We start from the raw sequence: 25,140 nt of genomic DNA on the forward strand, positions 1-25,140 counted from the left end.
CAGTTGGGGGCTTCCCTGGTGGTGCAGTGGTTGAGAGTCCGCCTGCCGATGCAGGGGACACGTGTTCGTGCCCTGGCCCGGGAAGATCCCACATGCCGCGGAGCGGCTGTGCCCGTGAGCCATGGCCGCTGAGCCTGCATGTCCGGAGACTGTGCTCCGCAACAGGAGAGGCCACAACAGTGAGAGACCCGCGTACCGCAAGAAAAAAAAAAAAAAAGCTCAGTTGGGAAAACTGAGGCACAGCTAGTGAAGGGACTGACATAGGTCCCAGAGTCAATCAGTGGCAGCTTGCCTCAGTGTATCAAGAGTTGGGGGATTTGAAATCCAACTGCCGGGGATGCTACACATTGTTTCTGTCACCACCACCCTCAACAAAGTAGTTATAGGTCTTCATTCGTGCCACAGTAAGAATTATTGATATCTAAGAACAGCGGCCCTTCCCCTGCCACACTCTCAGAGGCATGCAGATTCTTAGAACCGTCAAGACTGGAAGCTTAAGGGTTGAGGATCAATTATTTCTCAGTTGCTTTGGGCAACTGAGCTTCCCTGTCTTGAAATTATACCCAGGAGATAGCTGGAAGCTAGTGCAGCCCTGCTGTGCGTGCTGTAGGGCTGGTACGTTGGAGGAAGTGCATGTATAGAGATGCCTGTGTGTGTCGCATAAAATGAGAGCTTCTGTCACCTAGCCAAGCAGGACGTCGTGTCCCCCAAGGGTTTGTACTGCCTGTCTTGTTCTTTGCCTCGGTTCCTTTTCTGATCTCAGAGTTGTAACTGTTTAAGTGATCCCCTCTAATGGGTGGCTCTCAAATCTCTCTCTCCACCCTGGCCTCTCCCTTAAGCCCCCTTTCTTCATTTGCAAATGCCTGGGGGTGGGGGCGCGTGTCCATCTCGATGTCCTGCCAGGCCTCAAGTTCATTCCAAACCAAATGCCGCAGTTTCCTTCCCAAACTTGTTTCTCCAGACCACAGATGCCCAGGTGGCACCGACGTCGTCTTCCCATTCTCTAGGACTAGATGCTTCAGAGCCATCTAGTCTCTGTGTCCCCTCACTCACGGGGGCCTTTCCTGTCTTGCACATGTCATGGCCATGCTACCTTGTCAGGTAGTTACTTGTGTTTTTGTTCCAAGACCAGCAATCGTGGTGGTTGTATTTATTGTTTGTTTATTTAATCTCCTATTGTATCTACCACAGTGTGTCTCCCATATAAAGTGCTCAGTAATAGCACAGTGAATGAACGAATGAATAATAGGCAACTTTAATTAATCAAATGTCCTGGTTAGTAGAAGTATTCATAAATATACATACATGGACTAACAATTTTAAAATAATTAGACCATTATACCCACTAATGAAAAATAGTGAAAATAATCTGTTATTCCTCTGAAGGTTCAGAGGTATTCCAGGATGATTTAGACACTCATGCTTAGTAATCTGAACATTCCTTATTTATATCCTGAAGGGCTCGTTTTGATGAACAGAATGAGGGACAAATGCATTATCCTGTTTTCGTAGGTGTGAATATGGATATTTGTGAGTTTGTGTGATGTGGGTAGGTTTCTAGGTGTGATGTGTATGCATGTTATGTGAATAAATGGATGGATGTGTACGAGTGTGTGTGGGGACTAGAGCATGCATGGGGGCATCTGTGGATGTACAGTGGATTGTGTTACAGAGATTCAGATATGCAGAAATGTGAAGACCTGTGTTCCTGTCAAAATGTGTTGTTAAACGTGGTATTTAGTGTGGACATTTTTGTGTGGACATGTGGCATGTATGTGGACAGGGGGTATAGAGTGTGAAAGTGTCAAATACTTTCATGGCTGTATGTATGCGGTGGGTATATTATGTTTGTGTTACTGAAACGTACTGTCACATGTAATGGAGAATACTTCAAAAAGAGTGGAAAGAACAGGTGATATGGAATCAATCCTGTTTCAGTCATTTACTAGCTGTGTGACCATGGGAAAATTACCTAGCCTCTCTGAACTTTGGTTGCCTGATATGTCAAAGAAGTTTTGCACAAGTAGTAACTGAGATAGCACAGGTAAAAAACGCCAAGGATGGTTCGCCGTGTGTGTGTGTGCGTGTGTGCGTGTGTGTGTAGCAGTTGAGATTCAGGCTGGAGGTTCTTCTGGTCTCACTGCTGCTTTCAGCTGCACCATAGTCCCCACATGATGGGGAAGTCCTGCCAGATGCCTTCCATGGCTCACAGTTGGTACCACAGTCCCAGCCTTTTCTCCTTTCAGCACCACACCCATGGCTGCTATGTGGCTCTGGTGTGGCAAAGGGGACCACAGGCACGCAACTGGTGATTTATGACTTTGCTGCTGCTATGATTCACTTCTCAAACCACTCTAGGAGTGGCAGTTATGAAGCTTTCATAAGCTCCTGTTCTCTCTAAGCCCCTCCTCTCAGATAATAAGATTTGGGAACGTGGTACTCCCTCCCAGCAATTACTACAGCGCAGCCATCTCTGGCCCTTAGGACTCTTTAATAAGCCTGAATCCCATTAGGCAGTACAGTGAGAGAATGAATTCACCCCAAATTATCTGCTGCCATTTGCTATTAGCAAAATATGCCATTTAATATCGGAATACTCCACAAATCTGAAGCGTCATCTGGTTATTCTAGCTCACACATCTGCAGCAAGGTGTTTACAGTCTGGTCACCTGGCCATTGCCTCTCTAACAACCCTTGCATGGGGAGCTGAATTGGTGGGAATGGAGACTCGAGAGGTTAAGTAACTGGCCTCAGGTCACACAGCACTCTAATGAAAGGATTAGAACTCAAATTTTCACGTCCTGCCTCATCCAAATGCTACAATGTATAGGAAAAAACTTTTATAACCTGTGAAGGGTATAGATCATGATAGTAGCTATTATTACTACTTGTTTGTGAAGCTTGTCGTGTTGTTATCCAAGAAAATCAAAACACGTATCCGACTGCCGGCAATCCCGACATACACAACTCTAATTTTCCCACATTTAAAAATGGGGAAGAAGTAGTTGTGACTTGTCGAACGGTCCTGTGTTTTGTCAGGTGATTCACAGCAGAATTCTTGGAAATTTTGAGATTCTCTAGTCTAGCCTCTCCCATGTAACGTGGACCAGTGGTTTCTTGGATATCATCACGTTCACAATTCTCGCCCTGTTTCTGTACCACTTCAACTATTAGTCACTTAAAAGTTTTCATTGAATTGTCTCACTTCTTTAAAAAAAAAAAAACTTACTTCACTCTTCCCAAACGAAAAACCAGTATTACTTGCCGTGATAGAGGACAGCCATAACAGTGTGTACAGTGAAAACCAAACAGAAAGAGAAGTGTTTAAAAATCCTAGTTATATACTGTTGCTGGCTGAAGTCCCGAACCCGAGGCCTCCCCTCAGTTCCAAAGGAAGATCAGCTAGTGTAAGAAAGGTGTGAGAGCATAGTAACGCCTAACTGAGACTTTTCTTCCCGAGATAATGAGAAGGACTGAAATAATCATTCTACGTTATTATGTGTTGAACGACCTAAAATCATCCCCCCATCCCTTACTGCCCTAGTCCAAAATTTCTCTAATTCTTTTTCAGATAAATCCTCCATTTGAATGTCAGAATAGCCACGCCTTTCCACTTGATGGTCATTGTACATTTCTGGCTATATTTAGACAACACATTTTGCACAGAATTATTTCCAGGGCCCTCTCAAGTAAATCTATGCTTTGCGCCTTTGTGCAGAGAAAATATGCATCCAGGGGCCCTTTGTGCACATTCGGAGCCACTGCCTCTGGTGAGCTGAGGACTTTGCTTATAGACAGTAAGGTACTGGACACGGAAGCTGGGAATGAGTCCGAGAAATGAAACACGTGATTGTTAGGATTTGCTGACCCTATAAAAGTATTTGGAAATGATGCAAATTGTTTCAGGGATTACTGAAATGTCATGTGGTGAATCAGACTTGGTTTAGACAGATTTGATTACTAGTCATTTTCAGAAGGACCGTAAGGTCTCCCGGGACCAAGCATTCTGTCCCTCGCTGAGAGGGCTTATGGGGATGGCTGCACTGACTGGACAGAGCCTGGAACTGTCTATCGCCTTTTAGTGGGGGCATTTGTCACACTAGGAGACTTTGGCACTTAAAGGACCATCAGCTTTCACTCCTAATGACAGAGACTGTGGAAGAGTCCAGGGGCCGGTTCCACAGTGGCACTGGAGGCAAGGTGACAAAGATGAGTGGGAGCTTCAAGACCTTTGGTGAATCACTTCCCTTTCCAGCTTTCAGTTTCCCAAGCTATGAAATGAGGGGATTAGAATAATCTCTAAGAGCCCTTCTGGCTCTAAACCATCCTTCTAGTAACTGTTAATATTCCCTCTCTTGTTTTTTTTCTTCTTTTTGCATCTGGTCTCGGGACCTGAATTTGTCTGGACCCCTTTGGGGGAGTATGATTGTGTTCGTGTCTTGCTTCCTCTCCACGCAGTCTCCACGTTTCTCTCCAGTGGAACAGCTCATTTCTCAGGGATTTGCTGGAAGACCGGCCAGATCAATGCTCAGATTCTCATTCTCTAGTTGCAGCATCGTTTGGAAATAGGGAATCAATATGCAGCTGTCAATCTGAATTTCAAATGAGCTGGGGTTGGCAGTGAGGCTGGGGAGAAACAGTTTCAGTTAGACCCTCCATGGCACCACGCACCCGAGTTCACCATGGGCAGAGAAGTCAGGAGGTCAGGGGTGGGAACAAGGGAGGAAGGACGAAGTGAGGGGCAGAAGAGGGACTCCGAGGCTGAGGATAGCCAAGGGAGGGGTGCATAGGGCTGGGGGAGGGAGTCGGAGGTGCAGAGTGAGAAGAGAAGGGAGGTAGGAAGGAGAGAGGAAGAGGCAAGTGGAGGTGTCTGAGGTGTGGCCAGTACTGTAACCGAGGAAGTCTGTGAGCACAGAGGACGGGCACCCAACTGCACTTGGCGGGAGTGGGGTGGTCTCCAAGAAGCTTTGTGGCGAAAGTGGCTTTTACAGTAAAATATGAAGGTTGGGTATGGAATTGGCCTGGAAGAAATAGGGAAGGAGAGTGTTTTGAGTAGAAGGAACAGCATGTATAAAGTCTAGAGGTGAGTGAGGACTTGGAGAATTAAGAGAAGTTTAGTGTGCGTGTGAGGAAATGAAGGGGGAGTGAAGGAGAGAGGGAAAAAGGGCAAAGATGAGAGCTGAGGATGGAACACTGAGTCTGCAAGGTTGGGAGTAGCCAGGGTTTGACCCCCTGTTCTGTGTCCTTATGGTGCGTCTGAAAGTTAATGAAGACTGTGCCTCCTCAGTGCCTTTACAGGAAGAATAATCCATCTGGATTTCTCAGCTGTTCTCTGGTTAAATTGACTTGTGGCCTGGCCAAGCTTGGGAAATGCACTCTCCAAAGACACCTCCAAATGGTGGGTGTCCAACTTGGTTCCCAGGCGGTATGTCCTCTGACTTGGGCCAGAACATCCCCTTTGCCTTGGCAGGGAGGTAATCTAATGAGCTGGTTTTTATTCCGTGCAGAAAGTATTGTACCAAGTCAACTAGTTGGATGTTGTTTGAAGGTCTCTTCTTCCATGAGCATTTACTTAAGATACAATTTCACTGTGGAATAGAGGGAAAAACATGAAGGCTGGGCTGGGAAACAGGGATATAGTCTCGGCTCTGTATCTAACTTTCTCTCTGGTCATGGGCTAATTCTTTTTCTTTTCTCAGATGGTTCCCAGTTTCTTCATCTGTGAAATGGAAGTTTTGGATTAGATCAGGCATGGTAAACAGTTTTACTTTGAATGATTGCTCAGAGATGGGTTCTGGGGCCTGACCCAGCTGGGAAGGGTAGCAGGATGGATTATCAGTCTCTGTCAAGGGACTAGATTGTGGAGTGGGGGGCTCCTCTGACCTCCAGGGGTCCTCTTGCTCTACAGGCCTCTCATCCTTTAAATTTATTACACACCCACTATCTGAATAAGGCACTGTGGAGGAGAGGCAGATCCATATGTCACTGCCCACAGACGAGGCCCTCTATGTGGACCGGGTTTGTGTCTCTCTCATTCAGTGCCTGACAGGTAGTAGCAATCAATGATCAAGTCTTCTTTTTTTTCTTGGCCGTGCAGTGAGGCTTGTGGCATTTTAGTTCCCCGACCAGGGACTGAACCCAGGACCTCAGCAGTGAGAGCGCGGAGTCCTAACCACTGGACCGCCAAGGAATTCCCAATGATCATTTGTTGATGAATAGCTTTTGTCCTCTTGTTGTTTATAGTTCAGCAGATAGACTAGGCTAGGTAAGTATAAACAATTATAAGAGGTTGCCACCTAGCCTAGGGACATAATTGGAGTGCCATAGTGCTTCAGAGGAGGAAGGTAGTATTTGGGGGCCAGTGGGGACAGGAATCAGAATTTTTCTGAGTTTTATGAATTTTTGCCTCTGTGCACTTTTGGAAAGACCTGACATTTGTCAATGTCCACGTTGTGTATTTTGGGGGAGAAAGCTTTCTTCTGCCTGTAGGCTGTCCTTGGAAAGGAATGGAGAGATGGTGGGAGGGCTGGGTGTCCTAGACTCCTGGGAAGGAGTGGGGCTGGCACTTTCTGGCCTTATGGGCTGAACCAGTTTCCTGTCCATGGCTCTGACACCGGGGGCTTGGGCCTTGCTGGTCACCATCAGCTTTGCCTGGGTTGCATCCTCAGGTCAACAGCTGGCTTCCCCTGGCCAGCTGTGCAATTCTGATTTTATTTGATTGCAGTAAGGGGCTTAGGCTGGCCTGGGAGTGCTTGACATTTTATTAGTCTCACTTCATGATCTGCTAAGCACCCCCGGGAGCAGAATGTCACAGTTGGCATGCCCTGAGCCCACTTCTCCCCAAGGTCTTATGAAACAAGACACCCTTCTCCCTTCCTGTCCCACCTCCTACAGCTGTATCTGCCTCTTTTAAGGAACCGTTATCTGGGTAAGAAGCACAAGTATTTGAACATGATTCTCTCTGCAGTAAGATAAAATCTTGGATCTTTGGAGCTGAAAGGAACCTTGAGATTCCATCTTGTTCTTCCCCTGTCCCTAGGGAAGTCTGATTCTCTAGGGATGTCTCGTATTCCTTATCGTTGTCTCCAGAGTGTTCTCCATAGCCTTCCCTCCACAAACAGAGGCATGGACATATATACACTACCAAACGTAAGGTAGATAGCTAGTGGGAAGCAGCCGCATAGCACAGGGAGATCAGCTTGGTGCTTTGTGACCGCCTGGAGGGGTGGGATAGGGAGGGTGGGAGGGAGGGAGACACAAGAGGGAAGCGATATGGGAACATATGTATATGTATAACTGATTCACTTTGTTATAAAACAGAAACTAACACACCATTGTAAAGCAATTATACCCCAATAAAGATGTTAAAAAACAAAACAAAAAACTATTGCTGAAAAAAAAAAAAAAAAATATCCCCACAAACTAGGGTGAGACGAGTGAGGCTCCTGGCAAAATTTAAGGAGGCGCTCACTCTCAGGGTTGTGTACATTCCAGCCCTGCACCTGCGGAGACCTGAGAGTGAGCGCCTCCTTAAACTTTGTGCCCTAAAAAACTATTGCTGAAAAAAAAAAAAAAAAGTATCCCCACAAACTAGGGTGAGACGAGTGAGGCTCCTGGCAAAATTTAAGGAGGCGCTCACTCTCAGGGTTGTGTACATTCCAGCCCTGCACCTGCGGAGACCTGAGAGTGAGCGCCTCCTTAAACTTTGTGCCCTGGGTGCCTCACTTGCTTCACCCCAGCCCTGGTCCTCCTAGAGCATCATAGCTCTTTAAACCCAGTCTATCGAGGGTAGAGTTTCCTGCAGATAATCAAGTGTGTTCTGGAGAGGGAGTGTCTACCACTCACAGCATCTCATTTTATTTTCAGAAAGCTTCATTTTAATTGTTCTTGTCCAGTGGCAAAAGACAACATTACATATTTTATCACAGTTTATCCTTTCAACAACCTGAGAGGTAGGGATGTCTGTCTCCATTTTACAGATAAGCAAATTAAGTCTTAAGGAACATGTGGCTTGATTGTGTAACTCTGGCATACCGCACTGCATTTGCTTAAACTATGTCGATGTTTTCTCTTTTCTCACTTCCCTTCTTCTTACCCCCTGTGCATGTTTCAAGGCTGGAATCATGGCAGCCCTTGGTGTTTTCTGGTTCAAGCTCAACCTTCAGCTCTCTAACCTTCCTTTCCCCCAAATTGGGGCAATCATGTGTTATGTAGACAAGACCCCGAGAGCATGACTTAGGCAAGCTTCTTCCGTGTGGTTTTCATGAAGTACAGAGCCTGGCACATGGTCAGGGCTCAGTAAATATTTGTTCAATGGATGATTATACACCTGGCACTTCAGAGGAAGTGGAATTCAGCTGTGCGGGTACTTGGGATCAATGATGTGATTTGACTGGAGTCAAAAAGCCCTGAACTCTGGCCCTGATATCTTTAATCAGTCCCTGGGGAAAACCCTAATGTCCTCTGGGAAAATCCAAGGCAAGAAAATAGAAGAAACCATCCCATTTTCTTTTAGGAGCATCTACGGCCCTCCCACAGAATGACTCAGATCAGTGTCCAAGGTCAAACCTATGTCTGTGCATTTCTCCTCCCTTAGGTCACTAATTATAATTCTACAACAGCCATCGCACTTTGCCCTGACTGTCCCTGTGTATCTCACTTAGGGAAGTTTTCCTGTGCCTCTGACCTTCAGTGTCATTCTGCAATCTGGTTCCATGGTTAAAGAATTCTTGGCTTAGGGCTGTGGGCATCAAGTAGCCTCCCAGATGAGTTACAATGAGAGGAATTCGGGGCTGGTGGGGGGGTTTCTTCAGAGGCTTGAGTGCTGAGGAACAGGCCTATGGGGCTTACTCTGCCTGAGTCTAAGCTCTTATCAGGCCTTGGGTAATCAGCGTGCATCCCACAAGTCGGACAGGAGAGCAAATGGCTCTCATTACCTTCAATGCAGTTTTCTTTTTAATCAGATAAATCTCCCTGGAAAAGTATGTCTTTGCAGAGAATGGAGCTCAGGGATTCTAGACAAAAAGTTTTGGGAAAAAAGATTGCATTGATCAGCAGGTAATGGTCATTTTGTTGCAAAGACCCAGGAGTGTAAATATTGAGGAGAAATAGTAATATGATAAAAATAGATAAAGTTGTGATATTAGCTAATGATACTAATAGCTACTACTCACTAAGTACTTACTATGTGCTGGGTCCTTTACATATGTTACTGTATTTAATCTTCTCAACAATCCTATGAAGATGACAGCATTACCTCCTTTTTGTGGATGGGGAAACTGATGCTTGCATTTTCGGAAATTTAGCTGAGGTCGTATAGCTTATAAGTGTCAGAGCCGAACAGTCTGCTGGTCTCTAAAGCCCACACTACTCTGTTGACTCTCCCAAATGATGGAGGTTTGCAGAGTCCCTCTGAGGAGCTGCTCTTGTTTATAATAGAAATGTTTGTATGATTCTTTGGAACTATGAGTGAGAACTCGTGGAGCTCTGGGAATTGGAAATTACGGATTGAGAAGAATATGTTATTTGTGTGAAAGTGTGATCCCTTTCACACAAATAACACTTTCGGTTTACTTGGCGCTTCCAATTCATTTGATCCCCATGCCACCCCCATGACAGCATCTCCATGTACAGGTGATGACATTGAGGACCAACCGAAAGGTTAAGAGACCTTCTCAGAGTCTCAGATGGCAGAGACCTAACATGACCAGGGTCTGGGGCATCTTCCGCTTGACTATTTGGCCAGTCCCAAAAGACGGGAAGGGGATGGATAAACCCTTCTTGACTATTTATTAAATTGTCACTCAGAATTTCTCTGTAGTCAACTTGTCTTTCATTTTATTTTTCTCTGTCTCAGTTCACCCATCTTTAAAATACCACCTGCCTTTATCAACTGCAGGTGTCATTTGAATGGCAAAAGGCCATGGTGCTTAAAGATGCTGTGGGAATAAATTCTTTCCCTTAGGCCAGTGAAATTTTTTCATTCACTAGGTACATTGAGATAATCATCTCGTTTGAGATGGCATTAATTTGTTACTTCACTTATTTACTTATCCCAAGTAATTAGGAAGTGCCTACTGTGTGTCAGAGACTGTGCTAGGTGACTGAGCAGAATATAAATAATAAAAATATAACAGCCCTTATTGAGTGGTTATAAAGTACCAGGCCGTACACAAAGAGCTTTGTCTGCAGTATTTAATCCTGAATATAATGCTTTGGGTTGGATATCGTTACCCTCATTTTACTCATGAGGAAATTGAGGTTCATAGAGGTTAAATAACCTACCTAGGTACACCTGACCCCAGAGTCTTCTCTTAAAAGTATCTCAGTAATAGATATGCCATAGCCTTTGTTTTCCAAGAACTCCCAAATTAATAGAGAGAGTGTGAAGACAAGTAAGTACTTGAATATCTGAGCCTATTAGAAAAATATATCACTTCTCCCTCCGAGATCTATACTAGTTCAAACTTATAGTGGAAAATAAGCCAAGGTGCAATGAACCCATAGGAAATGCATCAGCAAAAGGGATCTGTTTGTCCCAGAGAAAAAAAGAGGTTTTCATAAGAGTGAAGCTTGGACGTGTGTGGTCTTCAAGCATCCAGGAGACTGTGATTCAAAGGAGGATGTTGAGAAAATAATAAATAATCTTCACTGGGCACTGAGGAAGAAATGACCTTAAATTGTAGAAAAAGCAACTTGGATTAAAATCTGCATCTGCCTTTAATAAACTGAGTGACTGGTCTTCAGAAAGAGAATACTTTACTGTGAGTGGAGAGGATTTAGTTGAAGTGGGTATTTATATGTAAATACAGAGTTTTACAGAAGCTCTGGGGCTCTAATAACTCTCTAAATAGCCCTCCTTGATTCCCCTGTATCCTCTAAGATAAAGAGCTGCAGCTATGCTCAGCGGGGTGGAACTTCTTTGTCTCACTCAGCAGGTTCCAACATCTTGGGGAAGAAGTGGGAAGAAGAGTCATAGAATTATGGGACCGGGACATCCTGTGCATTAAGAAAAGATGTTTTTTGAGCACCTGCTATAAATTAATGACTGTATATTACGGCTCTGCAATGTCAGTAGGGATGATCATCTTCGTTTATAGATGAGGAAATTGACTCAGAGATTAACTAACAATGATAGCAATGGCTACCAATGATCAAACGCTTTCTGGGTGCCATGCACAATGCTAAGAACTTTCCCATACATGCTTTGTAATCCACCCAACCACTCTATGAGGTGGATACCATTTTCTTCTCTAGTTTTCACTTGAGGAAACCGAGGCTTGGAAAGCTTAAATGACATAATCAAGGTAATTTGGTGGCTGAGTTGATATATCAATCTAATTGAGGTGGAATTTTGCCATATGTTTTGGAGCAGCTGTTCAAATGTGCTAATACAGCTCACTCAACTTTAATATATGCATTGTTTTAAGTTCCTGCTCCTCTGTGGTTTAGTATAAGCTCCTATAAGGAATATTTACTGAGGAGTGTTGAGGAGAAGACGTGTCAGTGAAGCCTGTGGGACTCAATGAGCTGAAAGCAAGGTAGGTGTACGATGAGGGAAGGACAAGGTGCCGTGGCTAGTGTCCCTTCCTGATTTTAGGAGGAAGGAGGGCTAATGGTGAAAGCATGGCAAGGGTCATTACTGAGACTTCTTTTCCTTCTGGGATTTCCTTCCTTTCTACCCTGTACCTTCAGGATCCTCCAGCAGGGTCACCTCCCTGTAGCTCATAGGAGGACAAAACGTGGGGCCCAAATTCCACTGCCCTCTGTTTCTTGTTGCACGGCTCAGAGGCAAATGGGACAAGCTGTGGCTGTAGAGTCAGAAGTCTTAGGTTTGGCTACTACCTCTTTCGATTTTTTCTTCTGTGATTGTGAGCATGTCCTTTAGTATATTGAAGCATCACTTTCCTCATCTATAGAGTGTAGATCCCTCCTATCCTAACTTATAAATCACTATTTGAAATTATGTGGAACTTCCCTGGTGGTCCAGTGGTTAAGAATTCACACTTGCACTGCAGAGGGCGCGGGTTCAATCCCTGGTCGGGGGACTAAGTTCCCACATGATGTGCGGTATGGCCAAGTGGGGGGAAAAAAAAGAAATCATGTTGAAGAGAGCATAAGATACTACACAAATAAGAACTCATTTCTGGATTGAAACAGGAGCATGGTCCAGGGTTAAGCATACGAATTCTGCCAGGCTCTGCTGTTTACTAGCTGTGCGGCTTCGGACAAGTTACTTATCCTGTCCGTCTTTGTTTCTGCATCTGTAAAATGGGTAAAAGTTGTTGCTGCTCACAGGGTTGTGGTACAGAATAAATAATTCTTCTGCAGTGTTTCTTTGGTGCCTGGAACATTGTAAATGTTCAGTACAATTTTTATTGATTCAGATTTTCATTGGTTGATCTAAACTCTATGACAGGGAATGAATATATGAACTTCCAGAGGCTTCTTTGCATTTTATGCTTGAATCTACAAGGACCACCCACACTCACATCTAGAGGAGTACCACAACATTTTCTGGTAATTCTCCTGCTCTGTTCTTAGTAATTTATCGCTTAAGTAGTAAATTAATAGAATTACTTTGACATTTCAATCAATAGGAGTAAGATGATCTGATGATAACGGAGTAGTAATCGCTGCCGCACAGATGGAAACCGTCCAGTGGCAAAAACTGTTCTTCACAAGCTGGCCGGCAGCCCTCAGACCAGATTCTTTCAATCCTTTAAAAAATAACGTTTTCCTCTGATGATAAAAGCAATGAACACGCATTGGAAAAATACAATGCGGTTCAAAGAAAAAAAAAAAAAACCCACCTGGAAATCCCATTATCTAGATACCTACTGTTAACATATTAGTAAATTTCCTCTAGGTTTTTTTTTTCCCTCTATAGATTATAATCAGTTTTGTTTCCTGGTTTTTTACTGAAGATTCTAAGGAGAATTTTGTTTTCTCTTGTTATTACACCTTTAGAAACACGATTTTAGATGACTGCGTATTTCAGTGTGTGGTGGTATTAGCATTCATTTAGCCACCCCTCTTTGATGGCCATTTATATTGTTTCCAATTTTTTTTTTTTTTTTTGCGGTACGCGGGCCTCTCACTGTTGTGGCCTCTCCTGTTGCAGAGCACAGGCTCCGGACGTACAGGCTCAGCGGCCATGGCTCATGGGCCCAGCCGCTCCGTGGCATGTGGGATCTTCCCGGACTGGGGCACGAACCCGCGTCCCCTGCATCGGCAGGCGGACTCTCAACCACTGTGCCACCAGGGAAGCCCCTATTTCCAATTTTAAGCTATTATAATCTATGCTGTGAAAAGCCCCCTTGGTCACAAACCTCTGTCCATGCCCTGGAAGCAAAATTGCTGAGTCAAAGGGTATGAATATTTCTAAGGCAGAAAGACTCTACCAGTGTAAACGGGCCCGTCCCCACCGCAGGACCAGCAGCTTGGCTCCTTTTTGAAAATGAATTTTTCATCAGGCGGAGTCTACTAGGGGCCAGGGCTGAAGGTAGTGGTGAGTAAGTGAAAGCCGAAGAAGAGAGATGACCAATTCTTTTTCCTTTTTCTCCTTTAACTCACATTGCCCGAGAAGCCATAGACACTGGAATGTGCTGGAGGGGAGTAGGAGAGATCTTTGTGACAGTGTAGTTCAGAAGTCCAGTGTAGCTTGGTGCCATACATTTCCTTTTCTATTAAACTGCCCTGCCTATGTCTTCTCCCTGTGTCATATTCTTTTTATCCCCGAAAGTGCATGTATATAGTAAGCATCCCATAAACGCTTGAAACGGGAGGTAGGATAGCTTGGTGAACTTAAATCTGATTCTGACACATAGCTGTGTGATCTTGGGCAAGTCACTTAACCTCTTCACATCTGTTTTATTAATTTTTTATCAGTAAAGTAAGGGTAATGATAGTGCTCTTAGGATTGCTGGGGTTAAAGGAGAAAATCAAGTGTTGATGCAGTGATAGATAGAAACCACTTAGTATCTTAGCCATTATTACAAATAAAAATAAAAATTTCTGTTTGTAAGATTCAAATATTCTTCACTAAAATTTTATGCCAGTCTAGGTTACACCTGATGATTCTGAAGAACTTCAGAAAAACCTGAAGACTAAAAGAAGCAGGTATGGCAGGAAATACTGGATGTGGGCTGTACTTCAAATCGTGGCTAATTTATTCTGCATCTTAAGAGGGACATTAATAGGTTGGAGCAGGTCCAGAAAGGAACAACTAGGCTGGTAAACAAACTTGAAATTGACCTGTAAGGAATAATTTGGCTCAGAGAAAACATAGATCATTTTAAACAAATCTCTGTAGGCTATCATGGGAAGAGAGACTCAAATTAGTAAAATAATATTCTTGAATATTTACTATTTGCCAGGCACTGAACTAAGCCCTTTGCAAATACTATTTATTTCTTCTTCTCCAAAAGACTATGCGAGGTACATATATGTGTTACTATTGTCCAGGTGAAGCAAACAAGGCACAGATGGTGGAAGTTACATGGCTAGTAGGTGGTAGGGGAGGAATAGAAAGAGATCTTTCTGATTCCACAGTTTAGGTACCTTCTATAGCCCACTCACTTGTTCCAAGTGACCAGGGAAGGCAGATGGGACTCTCATATAGGGAGGTAGCTGCCTGATACATGTGAGGAAAGAATATTTTACCCATTAGAGCTAGCCGGTAATAGGAGAGGCTGCCTAAGGAGATGGTGAGTTTCTTGTCTCCGGCAGTGTCCACGTACAGGCTGAACTCTTGGTATCATATTGTAAGGATGAATCAGCTGACGAGTAGGTTAGAATCATGAATTTGCTACTTACTTGTATGACCTTGAAAGTTGCTTAACCTCTCTGAGCCTCAGTTTCTTCATCTGTAAACTAGGAATACTTAATTCTAATTTTAGGTCTGTTGGAGGAGTAAAAGATTCAGATAAATTGCTTAGCCAAGAACCTGGCATACAGAAGTTGCTCATTCTATGTTAAGTGAACAATTATCTATGGTCTTTTAAATTTATTTGTACCTGTGCTTCTCATTTCATAGGGTGATCCTATCTATTTATTTCTTCCTTGAGGTCAGTTCCAGATTTGGAGATGTCACCTGCAGGGTGAGTATTCTAGCTCACTTCTGCAGAGGCAGGTATCTGCCAGGCTCTGTCCCCTCAGGCAAATGACAGGTTGGACTTTGGAACAGGGGCAGTGGAGTAAGCAGAAGGAAGGATGTTTGGACTGTAGTGTTAAGCAACAGAATAGATATTATTGAGAGAGCAAGAAATTAGAACCATTTTATTCTATTATCAATTATCAGATGGGTGTGAAAAGCCCACTGTGTGCCCAGCACCTGCCATGTGGATTAAGGGTATATTCAATCAGTTGGAAGCATTCTCTTTGTCTTCAAGGGCCTCAATGCCTGGGATGCCTCAGACAACTATGAAAAGATTAGAGAATAGGACTGAGTGTCATTCTGTGCTAAGTCCTTTGGCACAGGGCAGTTAGGGAAGGGCTGCTTAGAGGCAGGAGGTTGGAAAGAAATGACCTTGGAAGATTGCTTCCTGGCCTGGGGGATTTTCTCAGTTTTATGGTTCTCTGGATTGCATCCTCGCAGGCACAATGTGGTAATGTTGCTGTTGTAGCTCCCTTGGGCATATTTTCTAGTCATTTCCCTAGGACATCTCCCAGAACCTGGGAATATGCTAATCATTTTTGCCCATTGTCAGGGAGGGGCTGTCCTCTTTCTCAGGCCAGAGAATAAGGCAACATCCTCCCTCCTTCCACAGTTCCCTTCAGGCCCCTGTTCCTTAGACATCAGTCATGCCCCCCACCAGCATCAGCCATGCCCCCAGCCAGCATCAGCCATGCCTCTCACCAACATCAACCATGGCCCCCACCAACATCAGCCATGGGCCCCACCAACATCGGCCATGGCCCTCACCAACATCGGCCATGGCCCCCACCAACATCGGCCATGTCCCCCACCAACATCAGCCATGGCCCTCACCAGCATCAGCCATGGCCCTCACCAACATCAGCCATGGCCCTCACCAGCATCAGCCATGGCCCTCACCAACATCAGCCATGGCCCTCACCAGCATCAGCCATGGCCCTCACCAACATCAGCCATGGCCCTCACCAGCATCAGCCATGGCCCCCACCAACATCAGCCATGGCTCTCACCCCCTCACCAACATCAGCCATGGCCCCCACCAATATCAGCCATGGCTCTCACTGATGAGACATGGAGTTGGCTGCCTGAGAATAAAGTTTTTATCGTTGTAATTTTTGATGTGAAAGTCCTTCCATCTCCTCTTTCAACAAAATAAGCAGAATCCACCTGCTTTGGGAGATACCTCCTTTTTTCCTCCTCCTTTCATTTTTCCTCCTTAACATTTGCTTCTTCCCACCAACATTTCTCTCCCCTTCTATTCCTCTACCTTCTTCCTTTCCCTTCATTTGTTTCTGAATCCTAGAATGATGGAGTTGAGAGAGACCTTAAAAGTCATCTAGTACAGTCTACCCATGCATTTTACAGATGATGAGAATACTGTAGTCTAGGGAGGGAAAGAGACTTCCACAGTGAGTTCTTGGCTGAACCCAGAGTAGACCTGTGTTGAGTGCTCTTTCCTCTTTATTATTCTGTGTGTCTCCCACTTTTCTCCCCCTTCTTGTCCTTTCCCCCCTTTTATTTCTTGCCTAGTATTATTTCTTATATTCTTTAGTGTCTTCATAAACCCAATGGTGATAGATGGGAAGGAAATCAGGGCCTTGGGTAGCAGAACTGAGGGGAAGTGTGTTGTCAGGTTCTCCTCACCTCTCTTCCTCACTGGGAAAGGCTGTGGTTTGGAGTGAGCCTCTCAGTTTTCTTCCTCAGAGACTCTACTCCGTCTACCCTGCCCCTCCACATCTCTGGAGAGGTTTGTACAATGTCTTTCTGCATATGAAGACTTTGAGCTGGATTGGCAGGGTGGCCTACAGGCATCCCATCCCAGATTGGGAAGATCCCCACCTCAGTTTCCTCATCCACAAAAGGGGTATGATAACAGTGCCTACTTCATAGTGTTGCTATAAAGATTAAATAGTTAATGCATATGGCACTTTTAGAGAAGTTCCTGGCAACCTATTGGTAGGTTTTAAATACATGTTATGTAAATATTATTCTTTAGAGGAATTCCTGTCTGTCAGGCACAGGGTTGGGAGTCACAGATGTCATTTTCACATGAAAAGGGAATGGAAGGGACTTCTCTGGCAGTCCAGTGGTTAGGAATCCACGTTCTGAGCCCACTGCAAGGGGCACGGATTCGATCCCTGGTGGGGGAACGAAGGTCCTGCATGCCACATGGTGTGGCCAAAAAAAACAAAGAAGGGAATGGAAAACTATGAATGTAGCTTAAATAGACACTCGTTGGTGACCTTGTCCCCGCTATGCTCTGCCTCCAAGTTTGATTTTGTGCCCATGCTTTCTGATATCCTCTTTTTGTTTTTGAAAAAAAAAAAACAAAACTACTTTTCAGCTTTCGAAAGTAATATACATTGTTGTAAAACATCCAAGCATTACTAAAATATGTAATGTAGGAAATAAAAGTCCCCCATAGTCTCATTCTCAAGAGATAATAACAACTATAAACAGTTTTGGGTCCATTTCTCTAGACTTTTTTCCCCATATGAGAACAATAAAACATTAAAAAAATAAAAACAGGATCCTACTATACATACTATTATGCTACTTGCTTTTTTCCCCTATTTAATCTTTCATCCTCAGTATTTTTGACTTTTCTGCATGGAATGAGATCATCTGCCTTTGGCACTTACTGGCTGTGAGAGTTTAGATGAATCACTGCTCCTCTCAGAGTTTCAGTTTCCTCATCGGTAAAAGGAAACAGTCCTTTCCCACCTGCTCACCTCCACGTGATATAAGCTTTAAGGGAGATAGTGGGCATGTGTGAAAGCGTAGGCATCCTGTGATGGACTCCAGTGAACCATTCTCTGTCCCATACTCCTGTTTGACTGGGTTTGGAGCACTGACCGTGGCCTGAAATTCTGCAGTTTCCCAAGTTGTTCCTTTGTTTGTACCCACCTGTAGAAGTTAAGCTGTGTGAGAGCAAGGACCACATCTGTTCTGCTTGTCACTGTATCTGTCCCCAGAATGTAGAAAGATTACTGGCTTATAGTAGGAAGTCAATAAATATTTTTTGGATAGTGAAGAAATTATCCACGCTTAGCCAGGCTTCCAATTGATACAAGACCAATTGGGAGAGAGCAAGGCTGAGCAGGACTGGGGTGAGCCTAGGTGATGGTGGACGGCTGGCCCATCAGTGTCCTTGAACTCCACATCACCCAGCTTGCCTGTTCTGTAAGCCCTTGTCCTTTGCCTGCATCATCCTCTCTTGGCACTCTTTGCCACCTGGTGAATTAGTCATTCTTTATGGCCCAGTTTAAGTGTCCTGACTCCTATTAAAATTGTCTTCAACTTTGTACTGTCCTCCCACCTCCAGGCAGAGTTAGTCAGACTCTTCTTGATGCTCCCACAATGCTTTGTACCTATCCCTTTTTAATAATAGTAATCATGGTTTTCCCGCTTTGCACAGTTGCTATGTGCCATAAGCAGTGCTAACACTCTACATGCCTTCTCATATTGAATTCTTAGGGTGATTTGTCAGGGTAGGGTGATTTGGCAGGGAAGGATAATTATTATTGACATTTTATTTATTTTTATTTGTTTAAATAAATTTATTTATTTATTTTTGGCTGCATTGGGTCTTCGTTGCTGCGCGTGGGCTTTCTGTAGTTGTGGCGAGCAGTGGCTACTCTTCATTGTGGTGCGCGGGCTTCTCATTGCTGCGGAGCACGGGCTCTAGGTGCACGGGCTTCAGTAGTTGTGGCAAGTTATGGCTCGTGGGCTCAGTAGTTGTGGCATGCGGGCTCAGTGGTTGTGGCGCATGAGCTTAGCTGCTCTGCGGCATGTGGGATCTTCCTGGACCAGGGCTCGAACCCATGTCCCTTGCATTGGCAGGTGGATTCTTAACCACTGCGCCACCAGGGAAGTCCCCAAGCCAGAGTTTTTAACTTCTGGGTCTTCTATGAGCCAACTTAATTTAAGAATTATGCAATGACAACTGGAAAGACATGGAGTCTTTATGTAGTCCAGTCTTATTTTAGGGATGGAAAAACTGTGACTCAGTTACAAAGAGCAGCGCTTACAGGGGGAGGAAGATCTTTTCTAATCTCTAGGCTGTACAATTTTGAGGTAGAATGGGGATTGACTCTTTTACTAAACCTTGTTGCCTTCTTTGTCAGGAAGTGTAGCTTTTCATATTTCAAGGCATTTTCCATGAATTCCTCCAAGCACCTTCTCTCTGGGCATGATGCAGTCTTTTCTTGGCTCCTGTGAAAAGTTTTTCTTTTCTACTAGATGTTCTAGGTCACATCAAGAAAACTATCTCCAATGAGGTCCATGTTTTCTGCACGATTGAAAACCATTTAAGAAGTTTGCCTTGTCCCTATGGAGCCTCTCTGCAGACCCAGGTCATGGTGGGAAGCAGCCTTATCTGCAATGGCTTCAATGTTTTGAGAGGCCCAGAGTTTGAACATGCTTGGCCAGACAGCAAGGATAAGGCTGAAGAACTCACTGCAACAGCTCCTGAACCAGGGCTGAGCTGCATGTCTAGCTCACTCTCACTGTGACTCATTTCTTGGAGCAAAAAGGGGTCATGGTGAGACATAGCACCAGTGCTTTGGGTTGGCTGGTTGGAAGCCTCCAGTCCTGGGCCTCTTCAGAGTCAATAAAAGAAGGATGGGAGCAGGCATATGGGGGCAAAACAATTCAATTCAATAAGCACTGGATATCTAACATACAGTACATGAACCCCTGGGGTGATGCTATCTATGAGGGGAAATAGAGCAAGTTGAAAACTCTGGGACGCACCAGGGGATGTGTCCCTTGTCTTCGTGTTGGCCTTTCACATGAACCAAGAAATCCATTAAGTTCCTAGCCTTTGAAGGGCTTGCAATCCAGCAGGAAGGTTAGAAGGGCACCCAAATGTATGGAGGGCCACATTGAGCAAACTGACTGCTGAGGGTTAATGCCTACATTTCCCAGGGGGTTTAGGAAGGAGAATCCATGCCCAGTTGGGGGTAGTGATGGTGGCAGTCTGGGGTTGCTTTGTGGAGGAAGTGTTGCTAGCAGGAGCTCTTGAGGCGTGGATGAGATCTCAGAGAAGTGGAAAGGGAATTCACTCAGGGCTTGTGCTTTGCTCAGAAAAAGGGCTTAAATGTGACTGCATTTATCTATCAGTAAAGGTGTTATCTCCATTTTTTAAGATGAGGAACCTGAGGCTCAGAAAGTTTGAGCAAACTGTCAAGATAATACAGCGAGGAAGTGACAGAGGTGGGATTCAAAAATCACCTGAGCTTGAATCCAGAGTTGGTGGGTGTGCCTTTCAGGGCAGAAATGAGGGGAGGGGTTTTCTAGATATGTGGAGGGAGAGGGACCAGTGTGAGAAAAGTACAGAGCTGAGCACAGTGGGCGTGTAGCAGACCAATAAGAAATTCATCTGAGGTGGAATTTGGTTTGTGTGAAGGAAAGGAGCTGGAGGTGGAGGTGCGGTTACATTGTGGCAAAGCTGAGAGTGGGAGCGCACTAAAGCCCCGTGTTCTCAGCGAAGGGCAGCACAAACACACGAGATGCATCTGTATGTGCACTGACACAGTATTGCTGAGGGTAAAAAAGGGACGTCACAGAGCTTGGTGTTTAGTATAACCCCATTTTTGTCAAATAGGAACAGCTTACGCCCGCAGCACAGCAGTTAAAGACTCTCTGAAGCTGGACTGCTTGGATTTCAATCTGACACTGCCATTTCCAAGCTGGCAACCCTAGGAAAATTATTTAACTTCTCTGTTTCCTCATCTGTAGCCTCATCTATACAATGGGATGAATAATAGTATATTCTTGCAGGATTGTTCTGAAGATTACATGGGTTAATACATAGTCAACTTTGAGAAAGGGGTCAGGCACACAGTAAGCATTCTTGCCATTATTATGTTATTAAAATTATTTGGAAAGATGAATATTGAATTGTTAAGTGATTTCCCTTAGGGAGTAGGATTTCTGTGCCTTTTGGTTGTAAACACATCTCCCTATGTGGTTTAAATATTTTATGGCGAATGAATAATGTTTATAATACAAAAAAACAAACCAGCAAGTTTATTTCAAAAGTTGACATTAGGAGACTTTATTTCTATTGTATTTTTTCTTCTACTAGCAACAGGCCTGCTAGCGACACATTCAGAACTGTCTCTGGTGTCACTCAGACAGCTATTGGAAACAGGTGTCGGAGACAGAGTTGTTTAGGCTTCCCACAGGCCTTGTCTGGAGTGATGTTCCTGATTATAAAGGAGAACTAGCCCAGTCCTTGCTGCCTCGCTCCATGCTGCTCCCCTGCCCTCATCTGGACTGGGTATGTTTTCCTGGCCTAGAGATGTTCTGAGAAGTCCTTTAGGTCTGCTTTGGGAGCAGCAATTCTGGAGCTTGTGGTGAGATCTCCGATGCTGGAGATCGGGCTGCCTCTCCAACCTCCCATACAGAAGATGAAGGGAAACTGGGTACCCTCAGTCCTGTGTGTCTGGGGGTTAGAGCCTGAGGCTTGAGAAGGTCTTTGGTCTGAGTACTAGGGATCCGCAATGAAAAACAATTTAAAAATGGGCCCGAGATTATGCTGCCTTTCTCCCTTGCGTCCCCACTCAATCAGACATTCTCTCCCATGATCCCCGATAGCTCTTTCATTGGAGTGATTTGGGGACGAAGAAGCAAGGATGTGCTGCAGGGACCTGTCCCTACCCTGAGACGAAGCTCTAACCACATACTCTCTGCCAGGGGTGGAAGGTAGTGCAATTTCCCTCCTCTGTGAAGGATGGAGATTAAAAACTCACATCTATTTTTGGATGTGTGTTAACTTTACTGTTATCTAGAACCACCTGCAGGAGATGAGTCCTTGGTGTTTTGAAGAGGCAAACTCCTCCCTTTTTTGCCTCCATCTTCCTCATCCAGTTCAGTCTCCTCCCTCCTCCTCCTTCTGGGTTCATTCTTGGAGTAATAGTGGCAGTACAATGGTTAAAAGAATGTTTTCTGCAGTCAGACTTATTTTTGAATCATGGCTCTGCCTCTTATGAGTTGTTTTACCTTGGGAAAACTATATAACCTATTTATGCCTCAGTTTTGTCACCTGTAAAATAGAAATATAACAGTACTTTTGTCTAAGGATTTATGACATGAGTCATGTGATGTTAGCACAGTAGCTAGCATTCAATAAACACTCAATAAATAGTAACGATTATTGTTGAGTTGTTGCAGTCAAGGCTGAGATGGAGCATCATAAGGGAAGAAAGGAATGTCTGCCTGCAGTGTCTGTTAACACAAAAGATGCACATGCCCTGTGACCCAGCTAGTCCATTTCTGTTCTTGTTATCTGCCTGGAAAAATGTCTTGTGTTCGTTCACAAAGATGTAGGTACACTGTGGTTATTGCAGCACTGATTTCAGTGGAAAAATCAGAAGCAAGTAGAAATGCCCATCAATACAGGAATGGCTGGAAAACAATGGGATATCCATAACATAAAATGTATTGCTGTAGTTAAAAGAATGAGGTGGAGATATATGCCTCGACAGATAAAGCTTTCCAAGACATGTTGATATGTGAACAGAATAGGTTGCAGAATCACATGGGCAATTTGATTCCATGAAATGATAGTATATATATTTCAATAGATAGTATATATAGTTCAATAGATTTCAATATTTATTTCAACATGTGTATAACTATTGAAATATACATACTGTCATTTCATATGTGCATATATATATGAATAAAAATGATCAAGTAGGATACCCCTTAAAGAAATAAAAGCTGGGAGGGACCTGGAGATCATCATCAAAGGGGATTTTAGGTTTAAGTCTAGTATCAGAGTTTTTTAAAAAGAGAATGTATGCATATATTGTACAATTAAAAGCGATCAAGAAGAGAGAAGGAAATACCTATCTGGCTAAGAACTGGAAAACTATGACTTTGTCAAACCAAAACCCTGATGGGAAATTCCCAGCTCATAGGCTTTTTTCTACCCCCGTGGCCCACTGGTAGAGGGTGAGGGCTATTAGCCTGATATCTACATCAGCTCACAGTGGTTGCAGCTTTGAGAATATATAAAAGAGGAATACCTATATCTATCTATCTCTATCTATGTCTATATCTATCTATCTTTCTATCTCTCTATTGATCATCTATATATTTAGGGATGTATATATTCCAGCTATAGGTTAGGAATATAGACATATGCCAGCTTTGAAAGGAAAGAGGCAGTGTGGTGAGCTAGGAGGAAGGAGATTTGTATTTGAATCCTGACTTTACCCTGAGATAAACAGCATTGTCTTAGGGAAGTTACTTTTCTTCTCCAAGTCTCAGTTTTCTCAACTCTAAAATGTGGATAGTAACCACTGCCTCGTATCTATTTTTTAAGGTGATTGGGAAGCTCATATGAGATTGCGGATGCGAAATACTCTATAAACTGTAAAGTGCTCTTGTAAGAGAATTCTGCAAGTCTGCCTGGCAGCCAGGGTTGCAGCAGTCTTGCTGCATTCCTCTGGAGCTGGGGACTGTTGTAGAACTGAGCGCACAGCAATAAACACGGAGCTTTCAAAGGCTGAAGATCATGACAGTCACTCTATTTGATGTATAAGATACTAATATGCTTTCTGGAAAGAATGACAGGTCAGAGGGAGAGAGAGGAAGGAAGGACATGGTTTTCAGAGGTCAGACAGATGGCAGAATGGGGCGGCATTCTCTGAACATCTGGGAGTCCTAAGTAAGCATCCAGTTATGCAGAGTTGATAGTACAATGTGCACAGGAAGACTGGCCAGTGAGATCATCCTTGGAGGAAGAACCCACCGATTCCCTCCTTCTGACCCCCTTTGCTCTACCTCTTCCATCCATCCCTATAGGCTCTCACTGCTGTGTCCCAGGGCCCCTTGGTGCCAGGATTCAAAGCCAGTTCCTCAGTTGCCCCTTCTCTTTATCCAGATGTCACACAACTGTAGTTGCCATCTGTGTGAATGAGAACTTTCTGGTGCACCAAGACTGCCTTCAGTGTGGGGATGGGGATAGTTCCCTGAGGAACCCTTCTTGAGGTGCATGTTTATGTTTATGAGGGAGCACAGTGTGTGAAAGGGCTGAAGGACGGAAAGCACAGTGGCAGAGTTCAGGGCACGTGGGCTGTAGCGGAATAAGTCTGGGGGATGAGCACAACTGTATAGGGCTTTGGGAGCACTGACATTCACTCTGTAATCTTGAGGAAGTCATTTATCCTCTCCTGATCTGCAAAATAAAAGGGTTGGTCTATGTCCAGGGTCCCCAGTCAGAATGATTCAGAGCCCTGGTACGCAAAAACATTCGGTCCACAGAAGCATCAGCATCACGTGGTGGCTGCTAGAAATGCAGTCTCTCAGGCCCCACCCTAGACCTCCTGAGTCCGAATTAGCATCTTAATGAGATCCTCAGGTGATTTGTACACACACTGAAGTGTGAAAAGCACTGACTTAGAGACTCTTGTTACCTTTAGAGGTTTCTGGGTCCCCATCCTGAAAGATTCTGTTTCAGTAGTCTAGTATGATGGTAGGAAGCTGTACGTTTGATAATCCCCTCACAGCTAGATTTGAGAGCTGTTGAATTATAGGACTGCCCTAAGTCTTCATGATTCTCTTGGTACCTAAGACCCCCTGAAAGAAAGTGCGATTCTCTGTGGGTGAATGTGTGGGAGATGGAGAAAGGACCTTGCGAGTAAGGAGACTTGTTCTCTCGGTGCCTGGGGCTGCCCGGTGTATGAGGCAAGAGAGAACGCTGCCCATTTCACAGCTGGGATTAATGACTGTCAGCAGCTCCCCTTTAAGACGGTAAACTCGTTTAGCAACGGACACTGAAAACCAGCCGAATTCAAAGGCAGAGAGTGGTAATCTACTTGCACTGAATTAGCCTTGGGAGACTCGGACAATATCAACTTCAGAAAACCACAAAGGGATCCTTTATAAGGAGTTTCAAAAGCGTTGGGGCCTCAGCACCCCTCATTAGGGCTTGCATTACAAAGCGTAGGCACTGTGCGCGTAAGCCC

The 25,140-nt window shown here is 44.4% G+C and overlaps 1 protein-coding gene across 1 annotated transcript in view; it reads right to left on the reverse strand.

Moving 5' to 3' along the window:
• The window catches only part of GLRA1 (glycine receptor alpha 1), an 80,419-nt gene that overhangs the window by 48,807 nt on the left and 6,472 nt on the right, over positions 1-25,140 (reverse strand). The window lies entirely within an intron of this gene.

This window comes from Neophocaena asiaeorientalis, unplaced genomic scaffold, assembly GCF_003031525.2.
Source record: "Neophocaena asiaeorientalis asiaeorientalis breed wild unplaced genomic scaffold, Neophocaena_asiaeorientalis_V1.1 scaffold548, whole genome shotgun sequence".
Taxonomy (NCBI): domain Eukaryota; kingdom Metazoa; phylum Chordata; class Mammalia; order Artiodactyla; family Phocoenidae; genus Neophocaena; species Neophocaena asiaeorientalis.